The following is a 24196-nucleotide window of genomic DNA, read 5'->3' on the forward strand; positions in this document are numbered from 1 at the left end:
CATTAACTGTATATTGAAATGTATACATTCAAGAGTGAAATGCATACACTATAAAGTGAAAAAGTACACTGTATACTGAAATGCCTACAGTTTATAGTGGAACATATATACTGTATTGTGAAATGCATATGTTCTACAGTGAAACATATACACCGCATAGCGAAACAAATCCACTGTATGTTGAAACACGTTTGTTCTATATTGAAATGTATCACTGTACTCTGTGTAAAAAAGCACACTATATACTAAAATTTTTACACTGTACAGTGAAATGCATATGTTATGTAGTGATTTATATACCTTGTACACTGTATAGTGAAACAGACACACTGTAAACTGAAACACATGTTCTATAGTGCAAACTGAAACACTTAAACTGTGTAATGAAATGTATACATTGTGAAGTAAAACACATACAGTGTATTGTGAAATGCATGTACAGTATACTGAAATGCATAAGCTATATGATGAAAATTATATATCATCTATTGAGACACATAAACTGTAGAACATGCAGTTCACACCAAACTCGATTAATCATGTCTGGGAAGGCACTTTAGTGTCAATATATACGTATACTACATGAACTTTAACCACCTCTTTCAAATCCCCAATATTGTTTTATTTTTATGAATACCGGTACACTTCACTGATATCAAACTGCTAATAAACCAAGCTTCAGACAAACTAAATGCACAAACCTCTTAACCCTGAAGAACTGAATTTAGGGATTTTTACCAGGGTGGGGAGTTTTTTTTCCCCCTTTGGATTATTTGTAGGTATGTAATTAAAAAATAACTGTTAAATGAATACTCCTATTTGCGTTTAAAAAAAAACAGGTTTCTTTATAGCTACATATGGCATGTTCAGCTGACTTTCATAGATCCTCCAGTACCTCACAATCATAGCAGTGTGTGTCAATGAATTTGTTCATTTCGCAAGACAGCTGATTTCCAAGTGTTTCGTATGCAAGCTAACCTCTGAATTCTGTCTTTATCTGAAAGGGCAGCTTGTGCTCTACAACAATATATGGTGTATTCTGAACTTCTACCCTGGTCACTTCTTCTTTCAGACTTTTCTGATGCTGTGTTGTCAAAAAACATGTTGAAATGTCCTTATGGCCCTCCCTACTCTTTGCCTCCCTACATGATGTGGTTCTTGAAGAAATAAAAATAATAAAGTGTTTCATAATATTATACTACAGTTTTGTATTTATTATACAGTAACGGATTAAAAATGACAAATAATACATCACAATTACTTTTTTCCATTTCCATTAGTAATCATTTTAGCAAGAAAATTGGTTTCATTCATCTGAAAAATATAATTCATATTCTTAAAGTTTATTTTAAGTAACTACTTTAAAGAGCCCATATGTCCGGTCAGTATTCAGGGAGTGGATGCAGAGGTGGTGCACTCCTACAAGTATGTGGGGGTCCACATCAATGACAGGTTGGGTTGGTCTTGTAACATAGTGGAACTATAAGATGAAAGAGCAGAGCAGGCTATTTTACCATGGGGGACTAGATTCCTTTAATGTGGGTATTAACATCCTTCATATCATCTATGCTGTGTTGTGCTGGGCTGATAACATCATTTAAAGAAAGGTCCATTGACTCAACAAGCTAATTACAAGGGCCGGCTCTGTTGTGGGATGCACTCTGAACCCCCTGGAGTTCATAACAAAGGAGGGAATTAAAACAAAAGTGAGTGCCATTATGAACAATTCTGCACATCCACTTTCTGATACACTAACTCTGAGGACTTTTAGCCAACAAAGAAATGTTGCAGGGGCTCCATTATACTAATAGCAATACACCTGCATAATGCCTTGCTCTGTTTGTAACAGCCAAGTCAGAAGATTTCTTTCTTTTTAAAACTTCTTCCTTTTTAGACATTCTAGTGTGTGTGTGTGTGTGTGTATAGACATGCATGTTTATATGTCTATTTACATACTCAAGCTCATGGGGGACAATTTACAGGTTCAAATACTGATATTTATCAGCCAGACTGGGGGTTGGTGCTCTCACTTAATTGTCTCTCCTCTTGTTCTTCTGTAGTTCACCCAAAGATCTGGCCCCTTGATGACATCACCACCAGTCCAACCACTGCTGATGTCACTTTGATGACATAATTTCTCATACTCAGAATCCATCATACTGCCGCATCAGTTCCTATTCCAGCCACCCTGACTCCACCTCTTCCTTTTGTGCACTATATTTAAGCTCAGTTATTAACCTGTTAACCAGTTCCATTTTGAACTCTGCCTGTAAAGATTTTATTTTATTTTTGCAGAATATAGGGTGACCATCCTCAAACCTTTTTCTGTGTGCTGCCTGCTTTTTACTACACTATCTATTTATGTACAGGTATTTATTTATTTAAAAAGCTTCTGTAAAATAGCAAATTTCCCCCTGGGGACAGATAAAGTTCTACCTAATTCTAATCTAATCTATGGAACCTAAAATATCTGTCCATTAACATTATTGTGAAACTATAACAAGACCATATCAGAAACAGTCAGAGCCAACTGGCTACCTACATCTTCCTGTGCATTCTACAGTAAATTCTTTGCTGGACCATCTAATATGACCTAATAAGAATCTTTCCATCAGTCTATTTCAAGACTTCCAGTATCACAGATGTCTTTCCATCAGCAGGAGAACAACTTGGAAGTACAGCAGTGGCACCAAAGAGAAACAGAACAGAGGCAAGTTATTAATAGTTCATAAATATTGAATTAGTCATATCTTTTATACAAAAGACTAACAGGCAGAGATGCAATATGCACAGCTAATTAGCAGCTCTAATAAGGGTAAGCAAGAATAAAGTACTGATCCTCCAACCTGGATTAAAATGCTGAGATGAAAGGGGGCATCTCTGATATGAGTAGCCGGATCATTTCACAGCTTTGGGACCCTGTAGCTAAAAGGTAGACCTCCTACTTTTAGTTTGTTAATCCCTGCAATCTTTAGTAGTCCATCACCTTGAGATCTTAATGCATTCTCTGAGTTGTTAGTAATGATAAGCCCCGATAGGTAAGCAGGGCCTTGGCCATTTAAGTCTTTGCATTGTAAGAAGGAGGCTCTTCAAATCAAATCTCAACTAAACTGGAAGCTTCTGTTAAAATGTAAGAACAGGAGTTATGTTTACTTTCTAGTTCTTGTAATGATTCTTGTAGCAACATTTTACTGTAAGCTACGAATATCGGCAGAGTTTCTTTGCAGCCTTTGTCGATTTTCGTAAAGCATTTGACTCAGTTGATTGAGCTGTCCTGTGGGACATCCTAAAGGTTCGCAGGATCCTCTCGAGGTTGCTGGATACCATGTCTTGGCCTGTACACTGGTACTGGGAGTGCTGTGTAGAGTGGAGGCACAACCTCTGTGTTTTTTCCAGTTGTTTCTGGGGTTCATCAGGGGTGTGTTCTTGCTCCTACTCTGTTCAACGCTTGTGTGGACTGGGTGCTGGGCAATGTAATGGGGTCCAGTGGCTGTGGGGCATCTGTTGGTGAACAAAAATTCATGGATATTGACTTTGCTGACGATGATTTGATCTTCGCAGAGGAAATGGAGGCTCTGATCGGGGCACTCGAGAGACTGAGTGAGGATTCTGAGTGTCTGGGCATGCGAGTGTCCTGGATAAAAACCAAGATCCAGGCCTTTAATGACCTCTTGGGCACAGCCATTAGCAGTGTGTCTGTTTGCGGAGAGAGTGTTGACCTTACTTACCTCGGCAGTGACATTCATGTCTCTGGTGACTCTTCCTATGAAGTCAGTAGACGGATTGAGAGAGTATGGGGGGTCATGAGGTCACTGGAAAGGGATGTGTGGTGCTCCCGATATCTATGCAAAAGGACGAAGGTCCAAGTCTTTAGAGTCCTGGTGCTTCTTGTCTTGCTATATGGTTGCGAGACATCGACCCTATCTAGTGACCTGAGACAAAGACTGGACTCCTTTGGTACTGTGTCTCTCCAGAAAATCCTTGGGTACCGTTGGTTTGACTTTGTGTCGAATGAGTGGTTGCTCATGGAGTCCCGAATGAAGCACATTACCTGCATTATGTGGGAGTGTCAGTTACAGCACTATGGCCATGTGGCGCGTTTCCCCAAGGGTGATCCAGCTCATAAGATCCTCATTGTTGGGGACCTGAGTGGCTGGACCAGGCCAAGGGGTCGCCCACGTAACAGCTGGCTGTGGCAGATAGAGGGTCATTTCTGGAGAGTGTGGACTAGATCACATGTCTGCCTGGGGGTTGTCAACTGGGATCCTGAGTTGTTTAACTCGTGTAGTGGGTGTGGCAACGCACTATACCAGTGCATGCTACCCAACTTGACTTGACTTGACTTGTAAGCTGCACATATAATTGTTTAAACATCCCATGAATAGTGCATGGAAGTAGTTAATCCTATTAGAAAATAATGCATGGATTAATTTCTTAGTAAATTGAGTGCACAGTTACTGAAGTCTGTCTGTCATCTTTTCTTCAGTTGTAGTGTTTGAGTATAAAAGAGATTTAACTGGGCTGGAATTCTAGCCATTCCCATGGAGGTGCCCTCTTGTGCCATTGCACTGCTCTTTTTCTATGAGATATCACATCAAAAATAAATAAAAAATGACCAACATTGTTCTTGTGCACTGTACACCTTTCCTGAACCTATTAGTAATCAAAAGGCATATTGCTTTATGTAAGTTCTATGTAACGCCTGGCTTGTGTCTGGGAAGCATTATTTCCAAATTAACCCACTGGCCGTCTGCTGCATGAAGGTATAGAACAGAAGCTGTGGTTGTTCATTCTCCCATTTTCAATATGCCACGGCTTTATATAATTTGTGTGACAGCATTTTGCTGAGTGGATGAAGTGTTATATCTGGTTCAACACTGTCATTGCCTGGGAAGTTGGAGATTTATGTTACTCAGGTTTATTCCTTTCATAAGTTGACCAGAAATAAACTTGTGGCAGTTTTTACCACAGCATACTTAGCAGTATATGTACTTTAGTCGGTTTTTCTCATAGAAGGCATCTGTAACTCTAAGATATGTTAAAGACTGAAATGTATTTGCATATCTCACATTTCAGTGGGGTAAAATGGTTTGATCTTTATCGATGAATTGTGATGATATATTGACTGTCACAAAAATCATTTATCATGTGATTAGGCTCAGTAAATTGGAAAGGAAAGTTTGTCAGAAAGATAAAGTCATTATGTACTCTACACCATTATAAGACTGTAGATAGTTGAGTTAATGAGATGTGCTGTGCAGTCCTTCATTGGGAAGAGTTTGACTGAAATAACTGCCTTAAGTAAATTTAATTAATGTTACACTGAATCAGTTTGAAAGTGCATTCATTTTGTCTGAGAAAATACCTTAATTCAGTCCCTCATATAATACTAGTTAGTTATGTTACTGCTGTATGACTCAGTGATGATGGATTTCTTTTTTCATACTTGTCCTCAAGGAAAGCAAGCAAATACATAATACATATAATAAACTAAGTAATATCATATAGTGATATTTGCTAAGAATGCTTCCAATTATTTCAGAGTACTATCACTACTCTCACAGTCTGCTAGATATATGGCAATGGGACACATTTATTGTAACAATATTTCAGTATTTGAAAGTAATAATCAATACATTTTGAAATCTGCCAAATAAAATTATATTTTATATTGTGATATCTTTGTACATACTGTGTAATGCACTTTTCATTTATCAACAAAAACACTACCTCCCATTTAACTAAAAAGATGAAATTGGCAAGTTGGCATTTCTAGGGCACTAGGTATTTACTAAGAAAAGTCATTTCGATATATCAATATTTAGGGGTAAACCCCTCTATAGAAAAACAAAAAAAAAAATCTTAAAAAGACGTTGACTGATTTGATTGAAATATGGTGACGTTGTAAAAAAAAGAAAATTAGCCGACCCGTATTTATTTATTTGATGATTTTTGTCCTTAATAATGTTGTAGCGAGTGAAAAATTCTAACTCACTGTGTTTCTTTTTCACCACACAGCTGATGGCGATCACACAGAGAATTGGGGTGTGCTTCTTTCTATTAATAAAGCCGTCTGCAGAAGTGAAGTGCAAGGAGGAAAATCTGGTAAAGCTCAAAGAAGACGTGTTTAGCAAGCATTATGAATCTCAAGTGCTTGCCAGATGCAGCAGTTGTGAGCTAGTCAATTTCACGCACCTAATCCAGTAAAAATGATATTTAATATATATTGACCCCCTTCATATTGTCTGCAACCTTGTGGCAAATGTAGATGTGTGGCCTGTGTGCTGCACCAGACAATTTCATCCTTACTTACAAAGTTTAAATAAGATCATCACTAAATGTGGCAAGTCATGAAAAATAGTGATTATTTGGTTTTGCCGAATTACAGCTATTATTTTCGAGTATGTCCTTTTGTCTCATCCTAGGTTATTTACATTTACAAAAGACACTTCTACCGTGTTGGGGTGGCAAAGCTGCCTCGCAATAAGGAGACCAAGGTTTGTGTGCTGGATCTTCCATGCATGGTGTTCTCCCCATGTCTGCGTAGGTTTACCACAGGTACTCCAATTTCCTCTCAAAGACATGCATTTTAAGTGAGCTGGCAAAGCTTAATTGACCTTAGTGTATGTTTGTTGTGTGTGTGTGTGTGTTTTTGTGTAATTATCCTGGGTTTGTCGAGGGTTTGTTCCAGTCTTGCATCCTATGCTGCCTGGGATAGACTCCAGCATGCCTTGTGACCCTGTTCAGGACTAGCAGGTTCAAAATGACTTTTCCACTGTTTTAATCTGGACCCTTTTCTGAGAAATATGTTGCCCAAGCCAGTGTATGCAGCATTGCCAAAAACTCAAAGAGCAATCTTTCTTTCTTTCTTTCTTTCTTTCTTTCTTTCTTTCTTTCTTTCTTTCTTTCTTTCTACTTCCCCCACCAAAAAAAGAAAGAATTGAAAAATTAAATATTAAAAACTCCCAAACCCAAATGCCTGTTTTAGTAAGATTCGCGACTTCAAACTCACACGTGAAACATAATTTATTCAAAAGGAAACTCAGCTGTTTTGGTTATCATTACCGGTTATGATGTTCTATTTGACATGAGCTATGGCAGAAAGTGGTGACATGATGCACTTGGCAAGTGTGAGCTTTATTTTAATGTGTATACCATATGTGACAATAAATCTGAAATAAACTGATTACACTACATTTTTTAATTAGTACATAGCCTTACATTTTTGAAAAAGCCAACACTTTGGTCTACCTGGATATTGTAGATAGATAGATAGATAGATAGATAGATAGATAGATAGATAGATAGATAGATAGATAGATAGATAGATAGATAGATAGATACTTTATTAATCCCAAGGGGAAATTCACATAATCCAGCAGCAGTATACTGATACAAAGAAACAATATTAAATTAAATAGTAATAAAAATTAAAAAAATTAAAATAAAATTAATGTTCGCATTTACTTCCCCGGGTGGAATTGAAGAGTCGCATAGTGTGGGGGAGGAACGATCTCCTCAGTCTGTCAGTAGAGCAGGACGGTGACAAAAGTCTGTCAATAATTAGCACTTTTTGAAGTTAAAAAAAAATAACACAATGCAAATAAAACTGATGGAGCTACCGTTTTTAAGAATGCAATAAGACAAGAACAGGACAGTGCTTCTGAGTAAGCAAAAATAATTAGTAACTTGTGTTTTTATTTGGTGGTAGACATTTACTCAAACCCACTTTATAATGTACTAATTTTAGGCTTTGATGCTAATAGAGAGTTGAGGTTTTTATCAGTTTTTAGCTTTCTGTGAATCAACTGTAAATCACCTGTGTACTATTACTGAATACAGCTACTGATAATGTCCTTTAATATGGCATTTCAATCCAAAAGATTGTTTTTTTGTGTGAAGTGTTTTGCATTAAATTTTTACTAAAACTTTTAAAATGAAGATATTTGGATTGTGGAATTATTTGAAAATACAGTACATCATGCTTTTGCCTGAACTATCCTATGATGCAAGCTAAAGGCTGCAGAACTTTGCTAATTTTCAAATAACACAGCTACAATGGTTATAATGCATTCTTAGTATTAAGTAATGATTATTTGATTATGTATTGTTATTTTGGTGTTGCAGTCACATTTTGTGTACTTGTTTATCAGTTTTCTTGTCATTTTGGAGGTTTGGAAGATATGAATTTGCTAAGCACACGAAACAATCACTTTGTGATCATTATGTCATGATGGTCACACTCTAAAACATCTCCGTATGTATTAAGCAGTGTCCAGTCGTTAAGAAATTAGAGAAAATACTTATTGGGAGACTTGTGCTTGAGCCAATAAACCATGGGCTACAAGCTTAGTGTAGCCCTTATAATTTGGTGATTGACCAACCTTTACAAAACTATTATCTGGATAAGCCCTTAAAGAACAATGTTAACAAACCTGTGCCTCTCTGAGTATATAAACCTTACTGTGATCATCAGAGGTGACTGTGTGCAGAGGGTGCAGACCTATAAATATCTGGGAGTGCAGCTAGATGGCAAATTGGACTGGACTGCCAATACTGATGCTCTGTGTAAGAAAGGTCAGAGCCAAATATACTTTCTGAGAAGGTTGGCATCCTTCAACATCTGCAATAAGATGCTGCAGATGTTCTACCAGACGGTTGTGGCGAGTGCCCTCTTCTACGCGGTGGTGTGCTGGGGAGGCAGCATAAAGATGAAAGACGCCTCACGCCTGGACAAACTTGTTAGGAAGGCTGGCTCTATTGTAGGAGTAAAGTTGGACAATTTAACATCTGTGGCAGAGCGACGGGCATTAAGCAAACTCCTGTCAATCATGAAGAATCCACTGCATCCACTGAACAGGATCATCTCCAGGCAGAGGAGTAGCTTCAGTGACAGACTTTTGTCACTGTCCTGCTCCACTGACAGACTAAGGAGATCGTTCCTCCCCCACACTATGCGACTCTTCAGTTCCACCCGGGGGAGTAAATTCTAACATACACAAAGTTATTGTCTTCTTTTTTTATTTTTATTTTTTCATTTTTATTACAAAGTACAATTTAATTTAATATTGTTTTTTGGATCAGTATACTGCTGCTGGATTATGTGAATTTCCCCTTGGGATTAATAAAGTATCTATCTATCTATCTATCTATCTATCTATCTATCTATCTATCTATCTATCTATCTATCTATCTATCTATCTATCTATCTATCTATCTAAACTGTTCGTGAAGACTTTCATCTGAGTTCTCTTTGAACGTGACAAATGACAGAGAATGGCTGTCACTACAAAACTTGGACACTGCCATCTTATGTCCTGTCAGTTCAAAAGACCTATGCAATAACAGGGGCTATGTAAGTTGCAATATTGTAATGCTGGAGTCTCCATTGTCTAGATAGAGCTCTCAACTTAGGTCAGAACAAAGACTGACCTGAAGAAATATAATAATCTGCCAGGATATTAGGGAGGCATGCGGTCCAATTGTATTTATATAGTATTGTGTTTTCTTTCTATGGCAGGTAGCTAAGGTGCTTTCATGAATCCTGACTCTTTAAAGCTCATACTAAATACAAGTTAGCAAGGATACTTGAAGCCACCTTTTACAGCTCCAATGTGGTGTCTAAATGTACACCAGACACTGACCCTCATGTATCTCTGAGCACTTAGGCAGAAATAGATGTGACGCCAGAGGAGCAATTAGACTGTGCCCCGGTCAGACAGTGGACTGACTTGTGTAGGTAGGCCCATAGGACAGCAGGTTACTCAGTTTTTCTTAACTGTATTTTGTTTTCTTGTTTAGTTGCATAAATTCTTACTTTATAATCCAATTCTTTACTTTGAAATGTTCAGTCTGTGTGTGATTCATGTCTCTTATTAACTTGCTGTTTCTAGAGATGTGTCTGCAATTAACTTTATAGTTCTGTTTTGTGAGTGGTGCTTTAAACAAGAAATTCCTTGCATTTTCTATTATCAGCTGAATTGTTTAACTGTAATGGTCCCATTGTTGTAAATGTTATGGTATGCAGGACATACTGTAACACCTTAAACATTTTTTTGTTTTTATGTATTTTGGCTTTAGTTTCATTATGAATTCAGAGAGACTTCATGGGTAGCCTAAGTCATTCACCAAACGAGAAATGTTGTACTGTAGCTGTGCTGTATAGTAATGAAGCACCTTGGGATAGGGTTCACTGTAGAAGAGCATTTTGTAAGTTTTCCATCCATCTGTTTACTAAATTCACTTACTCCAGTTTTTACGGTTGATGGGAGAAGGAAGCACTCACAACTATGTGTTAAGTGAAAATAACCCAGGACAGAACACCAGTAGCACATATACACCTGCACTTTAGTGTTAAGATGTTAAGATGTATAAACTTGAGGTGTGGGGAGGAAGACCACAATACCTTTAGCGGTACCCATACAGACTTGGGCAGACTGTGTAAACAATGAGCAGGTTGAGAGCATGCGCTGATGGCACATTGCCACACCCACCACATGCCTAACCACCTAGATTTGGATCTGAGTGCAGCGGGTGACCCTTCAGCACCACACTGGAAAAGTTTTTTTTTTCCAGTGGCTGGAGTGCCAATCCTGCCACCAACCCCAAGTTCTCCCTGTAAATTGGAGGACCTAGTTGCACGGCTGAGTGTAGATTAACATCATACACAGGACACAATGACCAGGCTTGGCTTTAAATTCCGTCCTCCTATCCTGTGAGGTAGCAGCCTTAACTACTTTCCCCTCCGTACTGCCTCTTATGTGAAATGTCTCTTATTAACAGTTACTAACAATTCAATCACAAGTCCCCTGCACTATGTTTTCCTGCAGGAAGTGTTTACAAATTCAGTTTAGTCAGAACTCTTATTTTACACAAGTGGGCATATCACAGCAAACCACCTGTGCCCTAGCTGTCAGTGTTGACAGGTTCCTGCTGATTTTTTTTTCTTTTTAAACAAAAAGATTAATATTTTAATGGTGGCATTGCTATACACTAAAACCTGTGAGTACGTACACATTAGTGAAACTGAATTTTGCAGGCTTTTTTTTGCAATCCAGGTGCAACCCATTTTTTCTTTAGCTCAACATTTCATGCTTAAGCATCCCCTCTGAGGTAATCGAACCGTAACCATAGATGAGGTCCTGTGGTTCATGTTTCTTTCTGCTGAGTGATTCCAATTAATGTGCAAACACTTCAAATCATTCTGAGCCTTTTGATGATACAGGTAACAGTATCTTACAAGAGTGCTGTTCAGAAAGGTTTTGAACATCTGACAAAAGAGAGGGTTGAATACCAATTTCCCATGTTCACATCCCCACACATCATAACCTTTTATCTGATAATGTAAATGGTTTGGATGGCTAACTACTAAATGCAATTGTATTTTTAATTCAGCTGCGTAGAACTGAATATGAGGCTTTGAGCTCTGTTTAATTTAACAGATGAACATTACAGGTGAGAAAAGCAATTTTGGTAAATATTTTCACCACATGAAGCTTTTTTGTTTATTTACTAGTTGGCTTACTTTGACATAAGGCATGATTATTATAAATGAGATTGATGCTTTATGAGAAAAGGGTACTTTGATCTATGTATTGTGGTCAAATAAACGTCACAAAGCACAAAAATAAAGATTTGGAGACCGTCCCCGTATATTGTCGTCAGGCAATAAGAAAATGAAATGATTCAAAACCTTGAAAAAGTACAATGAACAATTTACTGTTTTCAAAAATGGCGGTTATATAGGATGCAAAACACATGTGACAGGAAACGGTTGGCAATGTGGTGATGTGGCAACAGGATCTGGCAACAGGATCTGCTGAGCCGGAAGTGAGGTGTTTTGTGCGGAAGTGACGTCATCAGTGGTGGCCGGAAGTGACTTCATTGCGGCCATTTTGGAACCCGGAAGTTGCGGTATTATTTTTCTTCTTGTTTTCTGTTGATGAGAGAAAAGAGTTCAGGTAAGTACCACGTGACAACCCTTTGTTTTACTCACCTTTAGGCTCTTTGACTGCCTCCTAATCGCCCATTTGTGACAGTATTGATTGATCCATTTCAAATGATTATATTCAGTGGTATCTCTGAATTCAGGGCATATGAGGCACTGCCCCCTGCCATTTCCCTGCAGGTCCTACTTTCTTCTTTTTTATGTATTTGCCAAACAAACTGAAGATTTTATACAAAGGTGGCTATTATTGTCTGGAAATGAGGGCAAACTGGATATAATCAGGACAGATAAAAAAGAGAAAGGCCCAGATGAACAACTCCATAAAAGGATAAGTACATCAGAGCCTGTAGTTTGAGAAACAAATGCCTCACAGGTCCTCAGCTGGCTTCCTCCTTAAATATATGCCAAATACCAGTGTTAATGATTCCAGGATGCTGACAATAATATGCTTTACCAGTCATCTTCTGTCCAAATGGAGGTGTTTTTTTTGCCCATTTTAACTCTTTTTTTCTTTTTATGTGACAATTTCAATTATGTTTTTTTTTTTCCTTTGAAACTCAGCCTCTGTGCCAGCATCCTGGAATGGTCTTTTCTCTGTTGCAGATTACACTCTCCATAGGTCCATACTTCCAATTCTTAGAAATGCAGGCTAGTGGGAATGAGAAATGGTGAGATCTGTCTTTGTGGCACACCTTGAGTTCTCTGATATGAGGATAGCAATGTGTCATTTGATATCTAAATGTCATTGCCATTCAGGCATGTCCCAGATTTATCCTTCTATAAATGGGATTTGTTAAGGAAAGTGTTAATATTCTGGAATGGACCAGCCATTAGAGTAAATAAATGTTCTTGCAGATCTAGTCCCCAAAGTAACCATTTCTCTGTTTGCTGTTTAGTTGGCTTTACCCCTTTCTAATATCACAACTAAATAATCTTTCTCTTGCCTCTCTCCATTGCAACTTGCCTTTGCCCAACTCAAGCCTCATACGGTATAATAGTCCAGGTGAATGTAGCAGCAAGGAGCTGCAAGAGAGCCAACCTAACATACTCTAGCTCCTTCTCTACCACAAAGGGATTGATAGGTTCATTTGGGGAATACTTAACCACAACACCACAGACTGAGACATAATGTTCTAGGAGAGAACAGCTTTTAAGCTCCAGCCAAATATTTTAGATTTCTTCTGCCAGTTAAGGCAATATCTTGCTTACTACAATATTGAAAAAAAAACTCCTTACAGGGTCTTTTTTCTAAGTAATGATGTCTTTGCCCTACTTCTAAAATGGACCTGACTGAGATCTGAGAAGAAACATAAAGTAGCCACAGAAAATATCCTAGAAGACCAGGGCAAAGTACACATTATACAGATGGTGACTGGGCTAGTGATGAAATCCAGGACACAGGAGTCAAAAGACAATGGTGCTATCAATTGATTAAAGTAGCTGAAGATGTATCTGGTCATAAGAACATAGGTGAACAATGAATATTATAGGGGACTCAGCTCAGCACTGTGAAATGCTTGCAATTATGATCAGTATGGACTATACTGTATATTACCAGCCTATATATGATGTGGTCTGACAGTCAGGGAGACTAAAATCCATTTGTAGAGAGTCGCACTAAGTCTACAATTGTGGACCTTGGTTATCAGATTAAATGCCAAGATATAATCTATAAGAAGTCTTTAATGCTATCTGTATATATAAAAGATGATACTCGAATGTAATGTCATTCTCTGTCCACAAGATGGCTACAGAGTCTGATGAGCGAAGGTTACAGAAACATAAAGAAAGAGGGACGTAAGGGCTAACATCTGGGGCCTCATGCATAATGTTCGTACACACAAAAAAATACAGATGCATTAATCTGTACGTTTGCCAACTTCCACGTTCTTCCTTTTCATTAATCCTAGTCAGCGTGAAAAGTAATACATGTGCCACTCCTGAAACTCCTACCAGAATTATGCCTCTTTGAATATGGAAATCAATATAAATAGCCCTTAAGCTCAGCCTTCTGTGAAAAGGCAATGGCAAAAGCACAGGGGAAATAGAAGAATTTCAGCGAATACCAAGTGGAGGCAAGGAAAAACGTACTAATTGTTGATTTAAACAGTGGTATAAACAACAAAAGGAAGTTGATTGAGTGACATAGAGTGTCGGAAACTTGAAAGCTCAAGTTCACAAAGTCTCACAATGCCCGAATTAAAAAACAAGTTGTCAGATATCGAAGTCGCTGTGAGAAGGCAAGTCGTAGCCCACCGTCTGAATGTCATATGTTATTAGGGTACAGAGAAAAGAAAAAACATAGGGACACAGTGGGAAAAAAGCTTGAAATGTCAACTTTAATCTTGAAATTTCTACTTTAATCACGTAGTTTATTTTGTCATTAAAGTAGAACTTCATAAACTTCATCTTAAAATCATTTAATTTACTAATTTCTCAAATCCCATCGTAACTAAAATAGCACGTTAAATGCTTTGTTTTGTATTTGTTCTTCTATGTGCTCTATGTGTGTGAATCACTACGTGCTTCTTAAATAGGCATTCTCTTCCTTCGACAGGACACAGAATCCATTACATTCATAATATTACAGCTCTCTGAATAATTAAAATACTGAGATGTATACGTGATATCATTGTCATGATGATAGGAATTAAAGCATGTTATTAGACATGGGAACACAGTGGTGCAGTGATTGTTTATGCCCCACGCAAGATGTTTGCTGCGCCGTGTTCGACCTTTGATGAAATAATTTATTGCAGCAGTATGTACTAACCCCCAATTCCTGTCCTTCCTTTTCTGTCTCCAAATACTCAATTGCCACACAATCAGCTCTGTAATAGACGTTAAGCCATCTGTAAGCTGAGAATGCCGATTCTTCAAAACTTTTAAGGTACATTGAAATATCTTCGCAGTACATGTTTAATTATTCTATCCATCTATCCTTCCCTTGTCACGCCAACTCCAGCAAGAATACAGCATGAGGCAGGAACAATCTGTGAACGGAGCGCCAGCTCCTCGCTAGCACTGCGGCACTGTGTCCTCACATGTTTAATTATTAACAATATAGAGTATTTAAAAGAAGTTAAAGTTTTATCTGTATAATATAATAAACATATTTTGCTGCATTTCATCTTAAAAATGATATCATTGTCATATGTAAATACACTCTTTTTTAAGTGGCTCAGGTTGTGCAATATTATAACTATATTGCAAGTTTACAGTGAGGTAATTGTACTTATAAGTACAAACAGTTCTGCAAGGAGCACTTGATGGACTGATTGAATGTATTTATAGTTCTTAGGATTAAACTGTTTTTGAACCGCGAGGTCAAACAGGAAAGGCTCTGAAGCATTTGCCGTATGAGAGCAGTTCAAATAGACAGCATAGCTGAGGCAGCGTGTAGGGAATCCATTCCCGGATGGGTTTATCCATTCCTGGGAATTCAGGAATCCCGCATGTCACTTCCGGGAATCCCGGGAATCCCGGGCTCCCAGGAATGACACAGTGCACGGGCATCTCACATGTGAATGGTTTTAGAACGACCAACACTTATTTTCAATAAAACTACTACAATATGTTGACACCAATAAAAGACTAACCTTATCTACAAGCAGTTCATGCTGTCATATAAGTACATGTATCTAGTTCAGGGGTGCCTAATGCATTGATTGTGAATGACTGGTAGATCGCAAAGGTTGTGCAGGTAGATCGCGTTGCATTCAAAATGTTAGTCTATCATATATCCTCCCTATGGCATTTGCCACTTGATTGACATACAGGGCGGCCAGCCTGAGATCTCTTTTCTTGTAACACGCTGGTCATCCCGCATGCACGATCAAACGTGCGTGCTACTTCAAAACTCTGGCTGTGATCTAGTTAGCCTTCCAATTTATATCGACTAAAGAAGGGATTTAAAAAAAATTGTTTGGGGTGGGTATGGACTGGATGTGAAATTGGAAGAGGATTTTTTTTCTCACACTGTCACAGTTGAAGTGCGTTTGTCTGATCTGTCAATCTATCATTGGTATTCCAAAGAAGGAAAATGTGGAAAGACACTTTTGGAACGTTCATAAAAACTACGAAACTGACTTCCTTCCAAAAAGTGATTTGAGAAAGAGAAAGGAGAGGGAACTAAAATCACAGTTAATCGGACAGCCATCATTTTTCAGTGCCTTGATTTGGGGAACATCCAAAACCTCGAGTCAAAGCTGGAGATGCAATGGAAAACGTGTGTGCAACTTGACAGCATACGCTACACAGAGCAGAATGAAAATTGTCTGTCAGACTTTGACAGCCGGTTTCAAGACTCAGCTTTCCTTGAGCCAATCGCTACATTTAAGTGCTATCCATTTAGGGAAGATGTTGAGGGTGATTTACTCGCATCAGAAATTGCAACGCTGTTTCACCGTGGGCCAAAAAACCGTGCCACTTAATTATTTTCAACTATAACTTTGTTATTTCTTGATCGATTTTTACACTTTTACACGCTATATATGCAAGCTTGGCTGTTCCCGGTTTCCCGGGAATTACAGCAGTTTCATTCCCGGGCAGCGTGTGCTTAGTGTTGTATACCGATAATTCTCTTTCCAATCAGCTGCTGTAGAGCTGTGATTTCTCAACTCAGATACAGTGATATAAATACTCTGAGTGGTGCAATGAGAGTAACATGGAAAAAGATGATCCGCTGTGGCAACCCCTAACAGGAACAGCTGAAAGAAGAAGAAGAAGGTGCAGTGAGAGTAACAGTGCTAAAGCAGCTATTGTATTTAGAATAGTTTGGCCATTCTGTGGACCATTATATTGTTACAGGTTAATTACAATCAGATGCATTAAACTAATAAACAATATGAGGTTAATTTCAGTGTATTTATAAAGCCGCATCAGGGATGTGGATCTAAAAGAGAAAGGGAAACCACACTGGAACAAAAGCACTGCTTTGACACTGGGTGCTGCCAGTTTGCAAAACTGAGTGGAGAACTTGAGTATGCCAGGGTTTGATCTAGCATGAAAATGTGCATGGCTTTACGGCAAGTTTATGTTTTATACATCGCGATTTGAGCACGGAAATGGGAGTATGCAACATTTTTGTGCGTATGCACCGTTTATAAATGAGCCCCCTGGTGATCACAAGTTCCTAAATGCACAAGATAAAACAGATGGACTTACCATAGTGCCATTTTGATTGTTGTAATAACTGGGTGTTTTTCCATGATAGTGTATATATACAGTATATACTGCATATATATCTGTTTAATTATATTGGCAGAGCTGTTTTATACCATAGGTTGTTTGGAGGAGTTCCATCTGGGTTGATTTCCATCATAGTGGATGTGACGTTTTTTACGGTTTGGCCTGGTTGTGCCCACTCCATCATTTGTTGGCACAATGTTAGTGTGCTGGCATTCTTCAATAAGATCCATTTACTTGTACAGTAGGAGCAGTTTCACCCCCTAGTTGTGTAGAATATTGAAACTGGAAGTTGCTAGTTTCTCATTTGCTAAATGTGATATTAAGAATGTATACTTTGAGAACATTTTGTGCTACAGAGTAGAATTATTCCTAGATAAATCACTTCTATAAATTAAATTTTATTTTTTTCATATCTTATATTGTTCACTGATATCCAGTTTTTTATTTCAGTACTGGTTAATGCATATCTCTATATTTCTTGCATCATTAGTTGTTTTAAGTGGGACAGTGAAATAACGGAAATTACTAATAGTTTATATAATGCATATTTTAAAGTTTGCCATTATTAGGACCTCAATTGTTCTCTGCTGGATGACATCATGGAAAGGAAGGTCAGTGGGAACCTGGGTTGACAGGAATACCAAAGTTAATGATGCATGTGAGGAGGCAGAACAGGTGTGAGAAGGTCTCAGTGTTAACAGCTGGCAGCATCTACAAACAGCTGTATATACTGTTCAGGCACATCAGAATTCCCTGACAATGTAATGCTAAATACAAAGCTCACTGACTGACTCACTCACTCACTCACAAGCTAAAACACAATTTCCTGTTTATTTAAATAGCTGGCATTTGCCATGATTTTATATCTAGGGTAGCATGTTATCTGCTACGAAAGGACAATTTGATATATCAGCATTTAATGGTTAACCCCACCCCCCAATAGAAAAATGAAATATCTCAAACCTGTAAAATGCTTTGATTGACATTTGGTGTTTTTTAAAGTTTGGTGCTGTTTATCAATAATAATGCTGTAGATATTTAAGGCTCCCTGTTTTTTTCCCGCTCAGAGCAGACAAGTGTAGCTGCCAATTGGATGCTACCAAGCACCACAACACCACTTGCCAGTAGCCTGAGTGGATGAATAAATCAGTGAAGATATTGTGGCAAGGAAAAAAGAAAGTTTAAGAGGCATCTTTCTGCCACGCATAAGTTAAGTCACTTTTTTCAGTGTCTCCATGCTGTCCTGACACTTTCACTTTTTTCACAGTTTACCCCTAGTCATGTTGTACTCTGGAACTCCAGTAAGGGAATGGAAAGTGAGGTTGTAGATTGATGTTTACCTTTCATTATAGGAGGTCCTTTCTATTCTTGTCCATCTTGTTCATCTATTCTTGCATCATTCTGTCTTTTTGGGCTCACCTTTGTGCCATAGTTGCCAGGGACGTGCGGTTCTGCCTCACCTGTGATCATGAAAAGTAATAAAACTAGCAATGATAACATAAAATGAATGTGTCCACTGGTCTGTGCTATAAACTTGTTTCCAGTATGATTCCAATAATTTTGATAATTTTTATAGTGAAAATCACTGAATTGGCACATTTCCTGTTCAACTACAGGGGAGAAACATGAGGTGTGACAGCGACGAGCCACACCTCACCTTGGACTGCACTGTCTCTAACACATGGGGTTGATGCATGCAATTGTCGTGTGCCTGTTGCTGTCTCTCTTTATGTCACCAATATAATGTTTGCAGACATTTTTATTATACACTCTGACTTTCCACAGTCTGACTAATATCTTTAATGAATGTGTGTGACATATTTAGCCTTGCTGATCAGATATAAAACTGCAGTGGAAAGACACAAGGTGAGACAGATAGTCCCATGCCGCACTGAAGGTGGTGCATATGAGCCCAACAGGTGCTTGTTGTGGTTCTTCTACGCAGATAAGTTAGCGACATCAGAAAGTCAAGTGCACTGCTTTATTTTTATTTGTTGATTTTTACTTTTTGTTGCGACTGACTGCCAAAATGGAAGATTTAAGATTTTTAAAACTAAAGGAAAATAAAGAGGACTTGAACAAGAAAGTGACAGAGATTTTCGTGGATAAGGATAGACGCATGGACTTCATTTACAAATAAAGTTCAGACCATAAACAGTTTTCAATTTTATAAAAAAAAGGGATCAGACTGAGGACAAAAACAATCCAATATTTAAAAAGTAAAATAGAATGCTGATGAGAAATAAAACATAACCAGTAGGCAATGTGCTTGCTGGCTGGCAACTGAATAGTAAATAAGCTACTCTTTTGGGTTCATATTTTTGTAAATCTGACTCTGAAGGAATCAGTGCCTCACCAGCCATGAACCTCACCACACGTCACTGATAGTTGCTTAAGGCATCATTCCAGTTGTTCACATTCTTCTCAGCCTTCTCCTTACTTTCTTTGAAACCCACTGCATCATCTGCATACTGTGGACACTACAGTGCCTCTTCTTTAACCCCTGCCATTGTGATTTTGAAAATGATCACAAATAAGAATGAGTTTAATGCTGATCTCTGACATCCTTCAGACTCTGACACTGAATTCATCTTTTTCTTCACTTACACTTCTTGATGCTGTTTTCACACTTTCACACATCTCTGGCATCACTCTAACATACTGTACATCTGAAGCACTTTAACGTTCTAAGGCTCCACCAAATCAGCCTCCTTGGCACTCTGTTGTATGGCTTTTTCCAATTTGTCAAATATCACACATAGGTTTCTTCTCTATATAGATTTCCATTAGTTGCCGTTGTGCTAAAAAGGGTCCGTTGTGGATTTCCCATACATAAACATTTCAGGCATCTCCTTTTTCAGTTTGTTTTCTTCATTTGGCAAATTACTGAAGTTCTTGCATCAGTGATCCAGGATATCCTTGGCTCTTATACTGAACTGCACCATTCTCACCTAAGAGTGACCTAATCAGAAGATGTTCTTCTCTTCTGGTGGATTCATCTTCTTGTAGACATTTTCAAATGATTCTTGCTTATTCTTAGTCATATCAACTTTTTTCCTCATTCTTGTTTGCCTTATATGCAGTATAATCCCCACTTTTGCAAATGCTGGAATGTCACCTTTTTTCCCCTGATTATTATACTGTACTATGGTGTCTCACCATTACAGTGTCACCTTGTCACTGCATCTGCTTCCTCTGGTCTCTCTGCACACTACTTTACTACGTGTTATTACTCTTGCTATTTCATTTCTGCTTTTTGAAGCATTTAATAAATGTTATATCTGAATATTTAAGCTGTTTCCTTCTCTTGCAGTAACTGCTGCTTGATTGCCGGTTCAATTAGTCTCACCATCTTGGTTGCAGTCTGATATTGAATACTTGGAGTCAGGGTTGAGTTGCAATACTTTTGCTTGTTACAACTTTTCACTTTTTTTAATTACATATTCTCATTAAGAAATAGTCAGTTTAGTTGGTCTTCTTTCAATTTTGTATTCAATAAGGTGCTCATCCTGTTTCTGGTAATAGATATTCACAATAATCTTTTCACTTTCCTCTTACAAAGTCCTTTATCTATATCCTCAGTGGACTTCTGTGTTGTACCCTTTACCAACATGGTCACTAAGATATCCTTCAATGATCAGTCTAGTATTGTTTGGTGTTTGCTTCATCTCCAATTCCAGCTCTTCCCAGAACCTGCCTTTCTCATCCACAGAGCACCCATGTCTCCTCATCACTGTACCGTGTCTTTCCACACCTTTTCTGTAGTTTCTTAGCCAGTATTATGTCAACACTATTTCATTTACATGCTCAGTCATGATGTTAAAGTTTAAATACTTCTCTAGTGTCCTTATTACCTTTCCACTTAAATGTGTTCCATGTGTGCCACTTGTACTCATTTCGTTTTCAAATTGTCCACTGTCATTACTGTCAAATGTGACCTGTCATTAATTTGATATTCCACTGCAACCTTATATTTTTTGGGTTTGAGCTAGCTTCATTAGCCTTACTTTCCCAGTGCTGTGAAGTATTCCTTACATACTTGTGAACACCACCAGGGTGTTTCTGTGTAGGGAATGTGCCAATCCAAATTGGTCTGCTTTTGATGATTAATCCTGATTGGTTTTCAACCATGTTTTATAGCCAAATGCCTACTGGACACCAGTCTTACCACCTTTCTCAAGCATGCTGTGTACCAGCTATGGCAATTATTTATTTTTCTATTTCTATTTGTTTTACTTTTTAATGTTTGTAGGTTTTTGTTTTTTCTTGGTGTTATTTTAACTTTAATGTGTTATGCATTTGACTTACCTAATTTTAGGATTGATTTCATTTTTCTGCTTTGTACAGTATTCTTGTGTGCTTTATAAAGTACATTATGATGATGCACTTTTTGAAATTTGCTATATAAAATGAAGACAGATTGATTAGCTAGCAGTCGGTTTATTGGTAAAAGCACATTGTGATAGTTCACTCTGTGAAAGTCCTTTATAAAACACAGACACACTGAGTGATTGGTTAACATTTATTTTGGTATCTGTGAAGGGTGATATATAAAATAATTATAGGTAGATGGATGTAAAGTTAGTTTAATATCCGAAAAGGTTCTTGTGACGGTCCTGCAGTCCCAGATTGAATTAAACTGGCTCTACACTAGATGGATCGTCCAGTGTGATTTTAAACTGTGTAAAAATTGTTATAGAAATTGAGGAAGTGGGTTCTTTGTCCTCTTTTTTATTCTATTTATTTTATTCATTTATTAATTTATCTACTTATTTTTACTAGTTTAAAGTTTTACTCTGTTGGCCTAGCTCTCTTTCTCAAGGGTAGGGGTTGATTTGTTTCAAACTTAGTTTTGTTAAATTTGACTTCCTTGTATGGAATGTTATTTGATTTTAATAAAATCAATAAAATGCAAAAAAAAAAAACTGTTATAGAAAATAAATAAATAATTTACTGATTAGACAACACATTGTAAATCACTATCTGACATTTTCTCTCTAGCAACTGAAAACCAATGCTAAAAATCTACCTGTACTGATTATTGAATTCCAATATAATTCAGAATATTTTCTGTTAAACAAATTCTTTAAAGTTGTTTTTGTAACAAAGTGCTTTAAAAATCTGATTTTTCATAGAATCCCTCTGTTGGTAACATTTGCTACTGTAAGATTTATGATTACATCATTATTTGTTTTAAAAAGGTTACTAAAGGGTAATATTTAACAGATCAGTCTTATTAATTCAGATTTCAAATGTGACTAATCTGATCCCTTAATTTTTTACATTTATCCAAAATTTAAGACATCCTGTGTGAAATCAGACTCTTTAGTTTCACCTTAATTGCTCAGCTTGTATACAAATCCAGAAGTAGAAAATCAACTGGACCCTTGTCACCTGTAGTCAATTAATCCTAACCATTCAACAATATGTTTGTAATATGTTTGTCACAGCTTAGGAGTTACATTCATGTTTGACTTCAAAAACTAAATGAGTGACACAAAATGTCGTATTTGCATATTCATATTCAACAATGAAGTATACCCCTTTGCACATTCTGCTGACTGAGTGTAGTAAGGGAGGAGGCTAATATTTCAAGATGTGGTTGAGGGTGTGCCATTTGGTGGGGTGTGTTACCCAGCCGGGACGCCCATGAGGACCAGAGAAGGGCTTACGCCTCCTCCGGACCACGAGGGGGCGGCCTTCCTGGTGGCTTTGGGCACCATGGGAACTGAGCTTGGAAGCTCAACCCTATAGAGGCCTGTGGTCACCACCAGGGGGGGCCCTGATGCCTGAAGAGCCCTGGTCCTCAGTTTCCAGGTGTGTAGCCGGTACTTCCGCCATATTGGGGAGTGCCGGCAGAAGATTATCGGGAGGCACCTGGAGCACGTCCAGGTGATTATAAAGGGGGCCGTTCAATGGCTTGAGTCAGGAGCAGAGAAGGACGGAACTCAAGAGGAGAGGAAAGGAGGCGGCCTGAAGAGAGGCATCATTTTGGTAGAGGTCTGGACTTGAGGGGAGTTTTGGAGTTGTGTGTCACTTCATTTGTAAATATGTACAATAAACGTATGTTGGTGTTTGAACCATCGGTGTCCTCCTGTCTGTGTCTGGGCCGAGCTCCACAAGGGGAAGATAAGAACACTTGTGATGAGGGGAGTGGAGAGCTGTGGACAAAGGAGACAATAAAATCCATGCACTCAGCACATTGAACCATGTCCCTGTGCCTGGTCACACTTATAGGTAATCTAACCTAAATACACTTAAAATATCCAACTACGCCACTGAGTTTTATTAAGAGTCTGGGAACTCTTGAAATTTAAAGATAATAGCATACAGGTTTCTTTAAATTGGGCAGTAAGTAAACACACAATGAAAGACATGGGAGCAATTTCAAGAGAATCAACAGTGCGTTGTATTACAACAGACAATGTAAAATACATCAAGAAGATAAAAGTAGATAAGAGACAACATATCAGGAATGAAAACCATTCAAAAAGAGACCACACCATCCACACTCTAAAAGTTTGTTAAAGCATAACAATGAAAGATGCAATCTTTGGTGGTGCGAAGTTCAAGTTGGGTGCTGTGTTACCAGAACAAATAATCTTCCAACTGTCCCACTGAAGCACTTTGTTTCCTGAATGTTTGTTTTCCAGCAGAAATTTTATTTCTTGTCCACCGGATTCACTTGCTCGTCTTGTAATTCTTCCCCCTCTTCCTGGACCTGAAGCCTTTCTGGTGAAACTGTCTTTCTTCCTGGAGGTAGGTGTCACCATCCTTGTGCCTTGCATCCTGCCACCTATGTACCCTCATCTGCCTTTGAGTCCCTGTGCTTAGTGTGAGTGATCTTGACAGTGTTCTCGCTGGACTGTCTGCCCTCTCACACCATCCTCTGGACTCTCTCCATCCCTTCTGCTCGCACTGTCTCTCTTTGCATCGCCTGAACACAGCCCACTACCCAAAAGTATATAACTGCTTCAATCACTGCTTAGTGTACCAAAGAACAGCCACGGTAGCATATTATATATAAAGATATGTGAAACATTACATTTAGAAATATGC

Source organism: Polypterus senegalus, chromosome 10, assembly GCF_016835505.1.
Source record: "Polypterus senegalus isolate Bchr_013 chromosome 10, ASM1683550v1, whole genome shotgun sequence".
NCBI lineage: Eukaryota > Metazoa > Chordata > Cladistia > Polypteriformes > Polypteridae > Polypterus > Polypterus senegalus.